The 14,919-nt window shown below is 34.1% G+C and overlaps 1 protein-coding gene across 4 annotated transcripts in view; it reads right to left on the minus strand.

Annotated features, from left to right (window-relative positions):
* The window catches only part of SPOCK3 (SPARC (osteonectin), cwcv and kazal like domains proteoglycan 3), a 510,259-nt gene that overhangs the window by 258,227 nt on the left and 237,113 nt on the right, over window positions 1–14,919 (minus strand). Inside the window, exon 1 of one of the 4 annotated variants that reach the window (XM_054683478.2) lies at window positions 11,167–11,351. The exons of the other annotated variants lie outside the window; for them this stretch is intronic. The gene's annotated coding sequence lies outside the window, so the exon portion shown is untranslated. Of the gene's footprint in view, window positions 1–11,166; window positions 11,352–14,919 lie in introns of those variants that run through there. 4 annotated transcript variants of the gene reach the window in all.

Raw genomic sequence — 14,919 nt, forward strand, 5'->3', positions numbered from 1 at the left:
TTTTAGTTCCTTACATGGTCTTTATAACCAAAGTGAGTTTGGCTTGGAAGAACACAGGGAAATTGCTGTCAAGGAGCCATTCAGAATAGGGCCCCAGAAGTGTCTACATTTAAACGGTGAGATACTTTAGCTTCCAGAAAAGAAGCCCAAGGTGTAATATTCTTTATCATTGATAATTTCATTATTCTTAATGTTTCTCAGATCTTTGAATCACTACGGAAGTTGGGAAAGAAATTGACTTAAACTCTGGCTTATTTTCTTACAGGGTACCTTTGGATTGTTTGAAACCAGAACCTAAGAAGTCCTCCACAATGAAAATTCAACATTGGAATAAAAATCAGAATAGAAAGGTCTTTTCAAATTGACTGCAAAAATCATCAGCTGGCTATAGTTTAGACTTAATCCGTCCAAGTAAAGAGGCAACAATTCAAATCTTCCAGGCCCATTATTCTGAATATATGGAGGTTACAATGGAAATATTTGCATCAAATAACTTTATTAAAATGGATTTGCAATTTTTAGTTATAGTGCACATCTCCCTTAAAAGAAAAACTGTTCACAGAAAACATGTCACTTTGTACTCATTATCTGTTTTTAGCAAACATTCAGGACTCAATGTTGTCCTCAATGTTAGAATTTCTTAAATTGAAAAGTATCACAATAATAATCCTTGGAACCTGTTCTACAATATTACAAAGTGTCAATATGGGATGTGACTATAAAATGATAATAATGAACCACATTTTCTTGCACTCAGATTAACACTAGTATTATATAATTAGTTGGGAAGGCAAGCAATTTTGTTTTCACATTAAAATAAATACAAAGGCCATTTCTTGGAGTGAGGATTATTTATTCTATGAAGCTAAATGGGAAAAGTAGATAAGCAGATACTGCTTATATCTCAATAGAAAATTGCAATCATACAAATATTAGGATATCAACATTTCCAATTTGGTTTAGTATATTCAAACAAACGTAACAGATAAAGTTAAGGTGATATTATTACATTTTCTGTCTCTAGGCTCTAAGAGTTTAACATATCTTTCCCCTTTTTAGTGTGTCAAAATACATAAAATTTTGAATCACAGAAACTGTAAATTAAATAATTTCACTTCAAACTTAACTCTTCTAAATTTTCCAAATCTACAACACTATCATTTCAATAGATCTTCATGTTTAAAAGACAAAGTAAAATGCTGGAAAGCAAAACATCTCAATGTCAAATTTTATCATGTTTCACTTGTTGAAGAATTTCTTCTTTTTAGTATGTAATTATTATGTCAATCATTAGTTAAAATCATAATTAAAAATTCCTTTTTTGTCATGTTTTCCACAGGAGATTTTACTGATATCAAGGATGCTAGCATGTTGAAGTGTTACCCATCACACCCCACTTTGACACACAGACACTTTATAAAAAGTCTCTTTCCTTAGTTGGAGAAACTGTCCTTAAATTCCATACAATTGTGATGGGACTCCCAATGATATCAAATATTCTGTCTAAAGAGAAACACATATCACACAGATTGCCTTGTCACAGTGTCCCATTAGCCTGTCCGTGGTGATTGGCTGGGAAATCTGCACCTTCTCAGGATTAGGCCCCAGTGTTTCCAAGCCATCTTACCATTTATAATTTTACAGCACACAAATGAAGAATTCCTGAATCCTGCGATGTGTATCATCACAAAAGCAGGCTCACAATTTGTGATCACTACTACCAAGTGAAGTGGGAAAACAAGGGCAGCAATAAAAGGGACTCTAATTTCTGAGAAGTAAAATAATATATCTAGGATGATATATCAGTGACACAGCTTTAATCTAGTGATTTTACATTGCCATTTCAACAAATACCAGGCTATTTGTAATGATTTATTGCAGATTCACAACTTTCTTCCACAACACACACACGTGCACACACACCAAAATGAGATATCCAATTCATCCTCAAGTGTTTGGTTTGACTGTCCATTCTGTACACTTGTACCCTCACCAACCCCATTGCACCACCAGAATCTTCCCCCAGGAGTTACTGCCCTCACCCTCTGACTAGCTGGACCTAGAATTTAACTGTTGCTTCTCACAGCACATGCAGTGATCCTTTGGAAAGGAAACTCATTTCTTATTTGTATCTTGACTGAAGCCCTGCCATGGTTTGCCAGTTACATTTACGATAAAATTCAAAACCTCCTTTACACAGCTTCAAAGCCCTATAAGATATGAGTGCTGCACAGTTTTGGACCTGATATCTTACTTCTCTTATAACCACACTGGCCATTTTACCATTTTATGGGAACATGCCAAGTCCGTTTCTACTACAAGATCTTTGCAATCTCTGTTCCCTGTGTCTGGCTCACTCTTGCCTGATATCTGAAAATGACTCATTTCTTTTCACTCAAGTAATTCTTCAAACATTATCTATAATGAGAAAGTTTCCTTAACTGCTCTGCCACCTTGCCTCTTCCCTCAGTCACCTCTATATCTGCCTTGTCATTGATCACTATCTTAAATTATATTGCGTATTGTTTGATTTCTTTATTGTCTGTCTTCCACTCCAAAATGTGAAAGTAACAAGATTAGAGGTTTTCTTTGTCCTTCTAACACCATAACCCAGGTGCCTATATGCATTACTGGCTCACAATAGATGATCAATATGTGTGTTCAATGATAAACAAATTTTGAGTAAATGAATGCAGTAGAAATCTCAAGTTAGAAAAAAAACTAGACAATAAATTTGGCAACATAGAAGTTACCAATGCCCTGTGGAAAAGTAGTTTCACTGCTTTAGCTGAATAGACATTGCAAATTAATAAATAAAGTAATCACAAGTTAGAGCAGGTAAAAATTTCTATTTACAGAAGGACTACATAACTTGTTGGAAATTTTTATAATGTGTGGTAGGTGGAAAAGCAAATGGGAGGCAAGAAAATAAAAACAAAATTATTCTAAAAGATTTGCCTGCAAAGAGCAGCATAATTGCTCAATATGAATTAGAAGGAAACCAAAGGTAAAGAGAGGGTATGGAATAATTTTCTCCTCCTATGTTGTAAAAGAAGTGGAATTTTTGTATGCTTGCTTTAAAAATATAGAAATTTGCATTTGTTCATATATGCTAAGCAATAAGCTAACAGATAGAGAAAGATTAAAAATATTACACAAAGCAATAATTGTTAGATCAAGGAATACAAACATAAGAAATGATGGTTCTAGAGCTGAGAACACAAGCTGATGGATTAGGGATATGCAGAAGAGGATGATGAAGGTCGTGGTTGATAAAAATAATAGTAACAATAATAAAAGCAAGAATAAGAATAGAAGCCACTGTCCTGAGTGTTTCATGAGTATTAATTAAACTGATATTTGCACAAGTCAGTAAGCAAAATGTCAGAAAAGACCCTACTGGATGCTTTCTATTTTCTCTGTGAGCAAAATGCTGAATTTGCCCACTGAGAACAGAAGGGAAGATAGCAATATATACAGCTTAATGCAAATAGAGTTTTACAGTAGCATTTTATAAAAAGAGATATAAACTGATTCAGGACACAGAACAATTAGCAGAAAATGTGAATGGTCTAGTTGAGAATAAAGCATATTCATCTGTAGTGATATCAAGACAGCCACATAGGTTTCAATAGCAATATGTGGATTTTAGTCTTAAATATAGTAACAAATAAACAGCTGTGTGACTCTGGACAAGTCAGTTCACAGGCAACTAATAATAGAATTCATAGGCAGCAGATAATGGGAGGCTTTGAAATTGAACAGGTCTAAATTCAACTCCTAGCTATGGCAATTAATACTGGTATAGCCTTTTCAATTCACATCAACTGAGTTGCATTGTCTTAATCTGTAAAAGGACGAAAATAATAGTAACTACAAAATAAATTAATACATGTAAAATACCTACAAATTTCTTAGTAAACTCTTTTCAATAAGCAGGTATTGTTATTTCTATTTCTATGATTCTCAACCTAATCCTCTTCCTTATATTTTCATAATCATGATAATCCTTACCTTATATTTAGAATGCAGGATGGAATTAAATATCTCTAAAGAATTTTCCAGATCCAAAATTATTCTAGTTACATGCAAACCCTAGATACATATCAGTCAACCTAATGCTAAAACGGAAGGAAAGAAACCTACGAAAATGATAAAGAATGTACTCTACCCCTACAGATGTATTAGCTGTTTATATTTTGTCACTAAACCAGTAGACCTGTGGGATTTCAAAGTCTCCCATTATTTGCTGCCACAGTTAGTTGCCTGTTAACTGACTTGTCCAGAGTCACACAGTTGTCTATTTATTAATATATTTATGACTAAAATCTAGGTTTCTCTATCGCACACATTATTACTGAGACCTGTGTGGCTGTCTTTATATCACTACAGATGAATATACTTTACTCCTCACTTAAATAATTATGTGTTAAGTATCTGGGACCTAAGGCTTAAATGAATATAATTTATATTCTGTTTTATATAAGCCTTAATAACAGGCAAAATCCCTCTAAGTTTAGTGAAGCCCCATAGTCTAGAGTAATTTTTTATGATCATCTGGAAATTCCAGTATTTTTTGTGTCTTATGTGCTACAGCTTTGTCTGTAAGAGTAAATAAGTGTTTAAGTTTGGAAATGAATTATGTGCAATTGTTAGGGCATATCCACAGCTAGTCCCCAGTAGACAAGTTCTTCAAAACACTTACACAGTCTCCTATGCTTTTAACCAATGAAAAAGTTGATGAGATAATTACTAAGATCCCATCACACGCCTCCATTATTTTTCCACCATCAATGTAATTCTTACGTTTTTTTGGTAGTAAATTTCAAATAGATTTATTAATCAGGATAATGATAGCTACTCACACATCTAAAAAGTTCGTTGTCTTAATACAAAAGTTTATTTTTCTTTCATATAATAGGCCAGTGAGGCTATTTCTTGGATGATCATTCCTATGGTGATTCTGGAAATAAATTTCATTATATCTTGTGATTATACCATCCCTTAGATCTCAGAATTATCTGCTTCCATCTTATAAGTAGAAAGGGAAGGGGGAAGCAGTCACACCCATATCTTAACCATCTGAACTCCGAAGTGATAAGCATTACTTTTGTTCTGTTTTGACAAGCAAGAAGTAGTCCCCTGATCTCAGAAAGATGTCAGGGCTAGTGGGAAGAGCTGCAGGAAACTAGTACCTGCCCTGGCAGGCACTTTCCAGAAACAAGTCTACCCTGTGAAAGAGGAACATCATCCTTTGTTCTATGGCTAGCTGTCTCTCTGCTCAAAACTGAATATCAATGATTACAAATTACATATTCAAAATCACAATGTGAGGACAGAAATAAATAAGAAGTAAATTGAGTTCCATATTTTGACATTAGATAGGCCCAACAGTAAAAATGTTCTTACATGTATACATATGTAACTAACATGCACATTGTGCACATGTACCCTAAAACTTAAAGTATAATAAAAAAATTTTTTAAAAATGTTCTTACAAATATTTTTTTAAAAATCTAAAGAAAATAGTAAAATAAAGCAAGAATTTAGGAATAGAAAGATTATTCAGGCTGAAATATAGCAGCAATGACTACTAATTTCCTAATTATTTATCTACATTAGGCAGCAACAAGAAAAAAGATTTTATACAAAGTTTAAAAATTAATATGCTCCAGCCCTTAATGTCCATTACCCAGAAATACAATTGTCTCTTTGCCAACAGTTGACTAGGAGGAGGTTTAGCTATAATTTACCCAAAATGTTGAATTATTTAACAAAAATTCAGTAACAGCAAGTTTGGATTTAATATTTAAAATGTCATGATTAAAATAAAATGAATTTATTAATGAATTCATAGCAAGCATCATCCCAATTGATCACTGGAAATCACATTATTAATAATGATAATATTAAATACTCTAAAATTTTAAGAAATATAATTGATGAACTGGAGAGAGAAATATTTAGAATAAGAAATACTCATTTAATGAAGAGATTATTAAAAACAGAAATATGTAAAGGACTAATTAAGTTCACTATAGCACCTGTCCATCAAGTACTAATTGCATTAAAGTAATAGGTCTAAATAATAGTGAGAGTAAATAAATTATGCACATTTTGTTACAGCTTGTGGATCCAGTACTTCTTTTCCACTGTCGAGCCTCTTTTTTTAAGTCTCCTTATCTTGTGCTAAAACTATCCTCTTCTTTGAAAAAATTGCTTAAGTTCTAAAAAATGTTATCAGTATAGTCAATTTCCTCTAATTCACCACTATTTTTTACCATGATTCACCATGTTACAACTTAGAGATAATGGCTGATATGAAACCACCAACAGTATCTACATAGCCCCTCCATTATTAAAGGCACACACACATACATTTATTCCTGAAGCTGAAAAAAGATAATGTGACTTTTTGTTTTTATATTTATTTATTTATTTATTTATTTATTTGTTTATGTTTTGAGACAGAGTTTCCCTCTGTCACCCAGGCTGGAGTGCAATGGCATGATCTTGGCTCACTTTAACATTTGCCTCCCTGGCTCAGTGATTTCTCGTGCCTCAGCCTCCTGAGCAGCTGGGATTACAGGCATGCGCCACAACACCCTGCTAATTTTTGTATTTTTAGTAGACACAGGGTTTCACCATATTGGCCAGGCTCATCTCACACTCCTGGCCTCAAGTCACCTGCCCACCTCAACCTCCCAAAGTGCTGGGATTACAGGCATGAGCCACCAGTGCCCAGCCCATACCAATTTTAAATAAAAAATAAACTACGACAGTTGAAAACTCAAAATTACTAATATCTAAACAGTATTCTTTACTGGTAGAGGGGTGAAACAGCAGGCATCAGCATATTGTTTATAGTAGAGAAACTGACACACTCTGGAGGTTGTTTGACAATACATGTCAATATTCAAACATATTTTCTTTTTGACATAGCAATCCAACTACTAGGAATTTATGGCAAAAATATTCACACACGTCTATATAAAGATACATGCTGAAGCGTGTTGTACAAAGCATGATAATAAGAAAAGGTAGAACTAACCCTAATGTCCATCAATAAAGTATTAAGTTAAGTAAATTATGGGATAGTCTTGTAATGGGTTTCTTTACAGCCATTCAAAGAAATGAGATAAAATCCATTTCCTGAATTGCAAATGTTCAAAACATGTTACGTTAAAACAAGGCACAAAAATATATATTAAAATATTCCCATTTGGAGGTAAGTGTGTTTGTGTAAATGTGTGTGGGTGTGTGTGTAGATAATTCCTGGAAGTGTAGGAGTGGAACTGAGTGGTCTGCGGAGGAAGGAATCAAATCTGTACTCCTTTCCATTATATGGAGTTGTTACCTTATCCACATGTTGTTTTCATAAGCGTTAAATTTTAAAAATAAAGAAGTTTTAAAATTGCTATCACTTACATCACCTTTGTATAATATTTTCTTCCCTTTTCTATGTAGCTAATAAACAATCATAGTTTTTCTCAGTTCTTTCAGAATAATAAAGCAATATAGAAATAGACTGAATTGGAAGAACTAGAATAATCATTATTCTTAATAGGCAGCTAGTTTCCTCTTTCTCATAGACAAAAAAATAGTTTTTCTTTTATATGAAAGGCACCTACTACATATTTGTGTAAATATAGCCCTTCCTGCAATTCAGAAACCTAAGTAATGTTGATTAAACTTTACTTCGAACCTGAGTATTTTAATCTTCATCTCTTAAGGATATTTGATTAAGAGATATTAAGGTCCATCCAAAATACTTCTTTAAAAGTAACCTTAACTAATATCCAATTTTTTCTCTCCAAAGGTTTATACCAGATTCTTGTCTATTTGGGGAACAAGAAACCAGGAACTATTTGAATCTTCCTTTGCTGTACTTTTTTTCCCCCCAATTCATACTCTTTTCCTTGTATAGGGGACATTAATGAAGCCTTAATTGGATGGCAGAGTAACAGCTTATGTGTGAAGGAATTCCTTCTGTTCACTGTTCACATTACACCATCAACTGGCCTTCATCTATTCCCTGTGTCATAGTGCACCCTTTTTGTGGCTAGCTGCTCTATTTGCCCTCTTCTACCGATCATCGATTTAAACCCCTGTTCTCACAGCTGAAATCTTGGTATACAAGATTCAGAAGTATACACGGAGGCACATTCATTACAAATCTGTTATACAGGCTTCAAAGCCAGTATATATTGCAAGCAGAACTGCGAAGGATCTCTACTCAGATTCAGAATTTCCTTCCTTCAAATGCAAGGAGGGTTCCTGCTAAGCAGAAGGAGCCTTTAGGCCCAGTGGAGAAATAAAATCTCTCTGACAGGACATGCAAGGGCTTAGCTATGCTCACTCAAAAAAAAATTGACATCCCTTGAGGCGTCTAGTGCCTGTGAATCCTTCTCGTGTATTTTGGAACTTCTGGTCTAAAGATCGTCTTCTCTGGTCATGGGGACATAGGCAATGCTAAAGGATGTAAAGCAGAGAATCATTAAGGGCAGCAAATTTGTTGAAATTTTAAGTACCCTAATAATCTTTAACCCACCAAAGCTATGCCCACCCTCATGCTATTTCTCTTTAAGCATCTGTCTCACATTTTCTATAACACAATGGTGGCTCATTGTTTCCACTCTCTTCCTTCTCAACTGCCAAAATCACGCCCTTCCTTTTATTTAACGTATAAGGTAATCTTAAATTTCATATCCTATGATCATGACAGGAGTAAATCAATTTTCTCAAATACTTTGTCTATGGCAACCCAATAATTCACCTGTTAGCTATTAAATATACAGTCACTATAATATTCGTGGGTTAACAAGCACTTCTAATGTGCTATGGGCACAAAGATGCAGGCATATTTAATTCTACCTTGGGTTGGGAGGGGAGAGTGAATAGACCTTTCTCAATGATTAATGTTTATTGAGTGCTTTCATTGTGAAAAGTGCTTTAAGCAAATTATGTCTTTAATTCTCACAAAAACAGAGGGAGATACATAGTATAATTATCAAGTCTATGTTTTAAACAAGAAAACTGAGTCTGGGATAATTTAATTTGCTCAAAGTCATTCTGGAGAAATGGAGATGGAGCCAGACTTCAAAGCTAGTCCGTCTAGCTTCAAATTACGTCCATTAACCATTACGCTGAAAAGCCTTCTCAGAAACGGAGTCTGCCCGAAGAACAAAGGAACAAGTGGGCAAGACATGTCGCGAGAAAATAAAACACAGCCAGAACCAACACCCATGATCATCAAATATACAACGAGTTTAGGAATAAATAGTAATAGCTAACCCTATCATAATGCCTATCATGGATGAAGTAGTTCTAATTGTTTTTGCACATTAAGTCATTAATCCTTAAAACAACATCGCAGAAAGTACCAATTGTATGATACCTACTTTACAGCAGAAAAATCTGAAGCACTCAGAGCTTGGGTAACCTGTCCAAGATCACATGGTTAAGAACAGTGGGGCTAAACTGTGAATCCAGGCATTCTGGCTCTGGCCCCTTGTGCTCTGACATACATTCTGGGCTCTCTACAGAATGAATTTCCTGATGTAAGAAATCTGCAATGTGCCATTGGGAGAAAACTAGAGAGGAGGCTCTAAAGCTTCCTGGGCCAGATTATAAAGGACCACGAGAAGGATTTTGGACTTTAACCAACAGGTTCCTGATTTTCAACTGGAGAGGAAATATATCCCAATAATGATAAGGTGTGTTGTGTACTTCGAAAATAAAGTCAATCCTGTGACTTATTTTCATATATGAGAAACATGCTTTCTGTTTTTGTAATGCATAACACCTAATATAAACCCTGACCAAATCACATTGACTGACTAAGATGCACAATCTAAGTAGTTGAATTTTCTGATTATAGCAATTCTCAACTAGGGGATATTATGCTCCCTTCAGGGTGATAATAGAATAACTGGAGAACCTAAAAAGTGTATATTCAGCAAAAAAAGAATGTGGGCTAAAACATGCTGAGAAACAGTACATTAGGCAATAGGTGTAGAGAAATTTTCTTTTTGAAAATATAGGGTGCTGGTAAGATAAGTAACAATTCTACAATGCTTAGAAGAATGTCTCATTTATATAACATACTTTATAAGTAACATAAGACAATAAAGCATAATAAGAGCACAAATTCTAGAACCACAATGGCCAGGTTCAGTGTCCAAGTCTACCAATTGAACAAATTAAGTGAATTCTCTGTCTCAGCTTTTATCAGAGGTAAAATGGGGATAACAACTGTAAGTCATCTTACTTCCAACTATTGTAAGATTAAATGAATTACACACATATATGCATGTATGTATGTGTCTGTGTGTGTGCATACAGATATCAAATTCCAGACATAAAGGAAACTATGAAGTTTAGTTATGATCTATCTTTTAAGAAGAGGAATCAAACAATGTTATACTAATTCACTATCCAAAGTACAATGACCATTTGTAAAAGTAATTAATTTTAAAAACTTTTGCAAACCTTCGTCATCCTAACTAAAATAAATTTATGAAAAGTTAAGTATCTATAAACATCTGTTCATATACATAAAATTGATAATTATGGAAAAAATGTATATATAAACAAGATAGGCATGATTTCAAATCTGAAATCCACACTTTGTATCTATCTATCATCTATCTATCTACCTATCTATCTAACTATACCTATCAATTATGCTTCTATAGAACTAATCTCAAGCAGAACACCCAGAAACTCTGAGCCTCAGTTATGGGCATAATAATGCTTAGTATAAAGCATTAGCATCACTGTAAAAGCTAAATCAATTTAAGGCATTTAGTAAAGAGTTTTGCATATATTAAGTGTGAAATAAATACTGGATTTAATTCTCTCTGAAGACATTATTAATACAGTCATATTCCATAGAAGTTAAATATCTCTCAAGTATAAGAATCATTATTTTTAAATGATTATGATAAGTTCAATTCAGTTCAGCAAACATTTGTGGAACACTATATAACTTCTGCTTTGTGATTAAATCTTTCTGCTTTCAATATTTCAACAAAGGAAACACAAACGCCATAGCTATTCAATCAGTGATCATATAAATACATTTAGATCTTCTTTTAAAAATAGTCATTATAAACCATGAATTCCAAGATTGCATAGTTAAAATAGATAAATTTTAGGACTCACTTTTTTGATAATTATTTTTGATAAGTAGCATTTTACACTACTTTCATCATTTTCTATATAATGCCTTCTTAGGAGGTCAAAAGCACTTCCTTATTGATTCTTTTTTTTCTTTTAATCCTTCAGTGTAAATGAAGTAGAAATTAACATGGCTAGTTTTGTCCTACAACTTATTCAACCTTACTCTGTCTTATTATGCCAAACCTTTTCCTTTTAATATCAGCAGCATCGATTGGTGCCAGCAACACTGATCTAGAAATAGTGTTAATTATCTGCAGCTGCACAGGCAGCAAGGGAGCATAAAACACTGGGCTTCTTGTTCACAATATACAAAAACAATGAAACAATCACCCTCAGCTGTCAGCATCTGCAGATCTTTCCCCAAGGGTAACAATATAACAAGTGGATCACATTCAAAGCTTGGGAAACCCATCATGTATTTCATATTAAAGCATCTAAATAATGGGTTATGTTACCATATTGGAAAAAAGTGCTGCAGCTAAAGTTCCTTCTCATTATTCATACTACTATTTTCTTTTAACTGGTAATGATAATGGTAACAGAAAGTTAGCACAATGACAAAGATATCACCTGCTCTGAGACCAGTTCTTCACAGAAAAAGCCATTTGGAGACAATATCCAAATATATGACTTTGAACATCACATATTTGGATGGTTTACACCATCCTCTACACCGGCAGTGGTGGTCAAAACTAGACTAAAACTATGATTCACCTAATCATGTTATTTTTCTGATTTCAGAGGACAATTATTATTATTTAAAACGCTGAGGAAGGAGAAATTTACTAATTATTTCAATTATTTACAAATCCAAGTGAAGGACCTACTAGTTTCTTAAAACCAATTGTTACATCCCTCATTTCATGTTTAAATATCCTTCTTGAACAAGATAATGTGCCTTTCAAGGATATGGATGGAGCTGGTAGCCATCATCCCAGCAAACTAACACAGGAACAGCAAACCAAACACCACATGTTCTCACTTATAAGTGAGAGCTGAACAATGAGAACACATTGACACAGGGAGGGGAACAACACACACTGTGGCCTGTCGGTGGGGGTTAGGGGGAGGGAGAGCATCAAGATAAACAGATTATGCATGCGGTGCTTAATACCTAGGCGATAGGCTGATAGGTGCAGTAAACCACCATGGGACACATTTACCTATATAACAAACCTGCACATTCTGCACATGTATCCTGGAACTTAAAATAAAATAAAATAAAATATTTAAAAATCCTCCCTTTCCTTTTATTTGATAAATCATGCATTCATTTATTCTGCCATTAAAACATACTTGTTGACTGATGCCTATACCCTTCTTAATTCATTTTCAACAAATATACACAAAGCACTAAGAAAATAATGTTTAAACCTAGATTACCTAGATTGACCATTTCAATTGATCAAACTATTTGTCAAAATTTTCTTCCTAAATATTTTACAAATGGCAGCTGTTTTACTAACCTCCTCAAAGAAAACATGTACTGAGCAGTAATTCAAGATCTGGGTACACAGCAGTAAATAAGACACCTTCACTGAGCTGAGTCAGTCGAAGGAGATCAATGTTAGACAAACTATTACAAATGTTGTGAGCACTGTAAGATGCGAAGGTTAAAATTCTAAAGCAATGGAGAAATGAGTGTGATGTATTGGGAAGAGGAGACTGGAAAGTGTGTTTGAAAAACTGTATTCCCCTTGCAGGAAGAAACAGCGGGTTTCCTTTCTCTTTTATGAGATCAAGGGAAGAAAGAATAAGTTGTTCCTTTAAATGGAAAAAAGGTAGCAATTTGTATTCTAAACTATGCAAATGGACAAAAATTGATCAATTAAGCCGTCTTTCCCTGCTTTCTCTACCACATCCCCAAAATACACACAATCCTCAAATCTAAGATCTAGATTATTTATATTAGCCATTTTTATTGATCAAAGTGCTTGGCAAAGCTCTTCTTCCCTAAGTGTTGTATAAATAATCACTATGTACTGACATCCTCAAGGCAAATAAAGCACATCAAATATTAATCTTAAAATCAATTTGTTGGAAACTAGTGATTTATTTATTGAATACAGCATGGATTGAATGGACATTTATAAATAGTCTCTATCAGAAATAGAACAGGACTAAATACTATTCACATAAAACATTTTGAAATTCACCCACTAAAAGCATATTAGTCTCCCCTCTGAACCCTCTCCACCACTACACCAAAGGCAAAGCTTCAGTAGTGCCCTATTAAAGATCTTTCAATTTTATATATTAAGGGACATTTGGCTATCGGTTTCTGATAGTCTTTATCATGTCAAGGAAGATTTTTGCCTGTAGTTAAGCCGTTTAATAAGTCAGAGAAGTAACGAGACAGCATAGTGGTAAAAAGCTTAGACTCTGGGGTCGAACAGTACAGATTAGAGTTGAAGCTCTGAAAATTTCTAGCTTTGTAGTCTTGAGTCAGTTACTTTAACCTCTCTTAGCTTCAGTGTCCAGCAAGTGTCAAAACGAGTGTGTCTCTGCCACAGACATGATATTAACTGCGACGTCTTTGGTTGCTCTTTGACTTGGGTTCACGGGACCAGGGGTGAAGTGGCAGGTGAATCTTTTCAAAGCTGTTAAATGTCTGCACATGGAAATCTTTCCCAGGGTCTCTAGAACTTGTGATAAAACAGTTTTTTGCTTTTAAGGGAGATAAACTGACTTAGTCTCTGTAACTTAGGTGAGAGATCATATATGAATCCCTTTTGACACCCTTCTCTTTTTTATTTCACCCCCAATATACACACATTCACATACTAATGTTTTTAAATTTGTATGATTAATTAATAGAAATGCCAAGAAATTTAGAATCCTAAGGAAATAAATAGAAAAATGAGTTTCTGGCCCAAAGCTTTGTTATCCCTCTGTAAAATTAGCATCAAAGTCAGGATTGATGGGGGATATGTTACTGATAACTGCTTCACCCATTTGTGCTTTCCCCTAGTAGGCTAACTTTACAGAATTGTGATTTCCAAGAAGTCTTTTGTTCTTTATATCACCAAACTGTTGTTTTCTTTCTCCTATTCCCTCTCTCTGTTCCACAAGTACATTATTGATATACCATGATTCTAACCCAAGTGAACACATTTTCAAACCCGCATACCTTTGTTATATCAACCTCCCTTGGTTCTAGAAATCTGCCACTATAGACTTAACATTGTGGAATAAAGACTTCTAATCCTTTTGGCATGTACAACAGGGTGTTATGTATATGTCCTCTTACATTATAAGAAACATCAATGTAACTTAAATATTTGCTGTTTCCTAGAAATGCTATTTATGTTCTTATTTTCCAATATTATTATTCTTATTCTCTTACTGTTGGTGTGTTTAATAGAATTTATATGCAAGTACACTAAAGCCAAAAATCCAATTTTTCTCTGAGCATACACAAATAGCAAAATTTTCTTTGTTCATTTGATTTAAAAGCAATACATAAGTCCATTATCAGAGAAAGAGTATTCTCAAAAATAACTTTAAAAATGATAAAGGAAACGAATACACCACTTGTTTCAGTCGGTTAAACAATGAATTCATGTTTGATTGTGGCGCGTTCAAATTTTTAAGACTCAGCACCAAACTACACAGGCTATTTCTAAATTACTGGTCCTTCCCAAAACAGAGCCCGTCTAACAGAAGCAGTGCTGGTTGTTATAAGATACTTGAAATCCTCCCTTCTTTTTTAGAAATTGTGAATCAGCATCCAGC

This window comes from Pan troglodytes, chromosome 3, assembly GCF_028858775.2.
Source record: "Pan troglodytes isolate AG18354 chromosome 3, NHGRI_mPanTro3-v2.0_pri, whole genome shotgun sequence".
Classification (NCBI taxonomy): Eukaryota; Metazoa; Chordata; class Mammalia; order Primates; family Hominidae; genus Pan; species Pan troglodytes.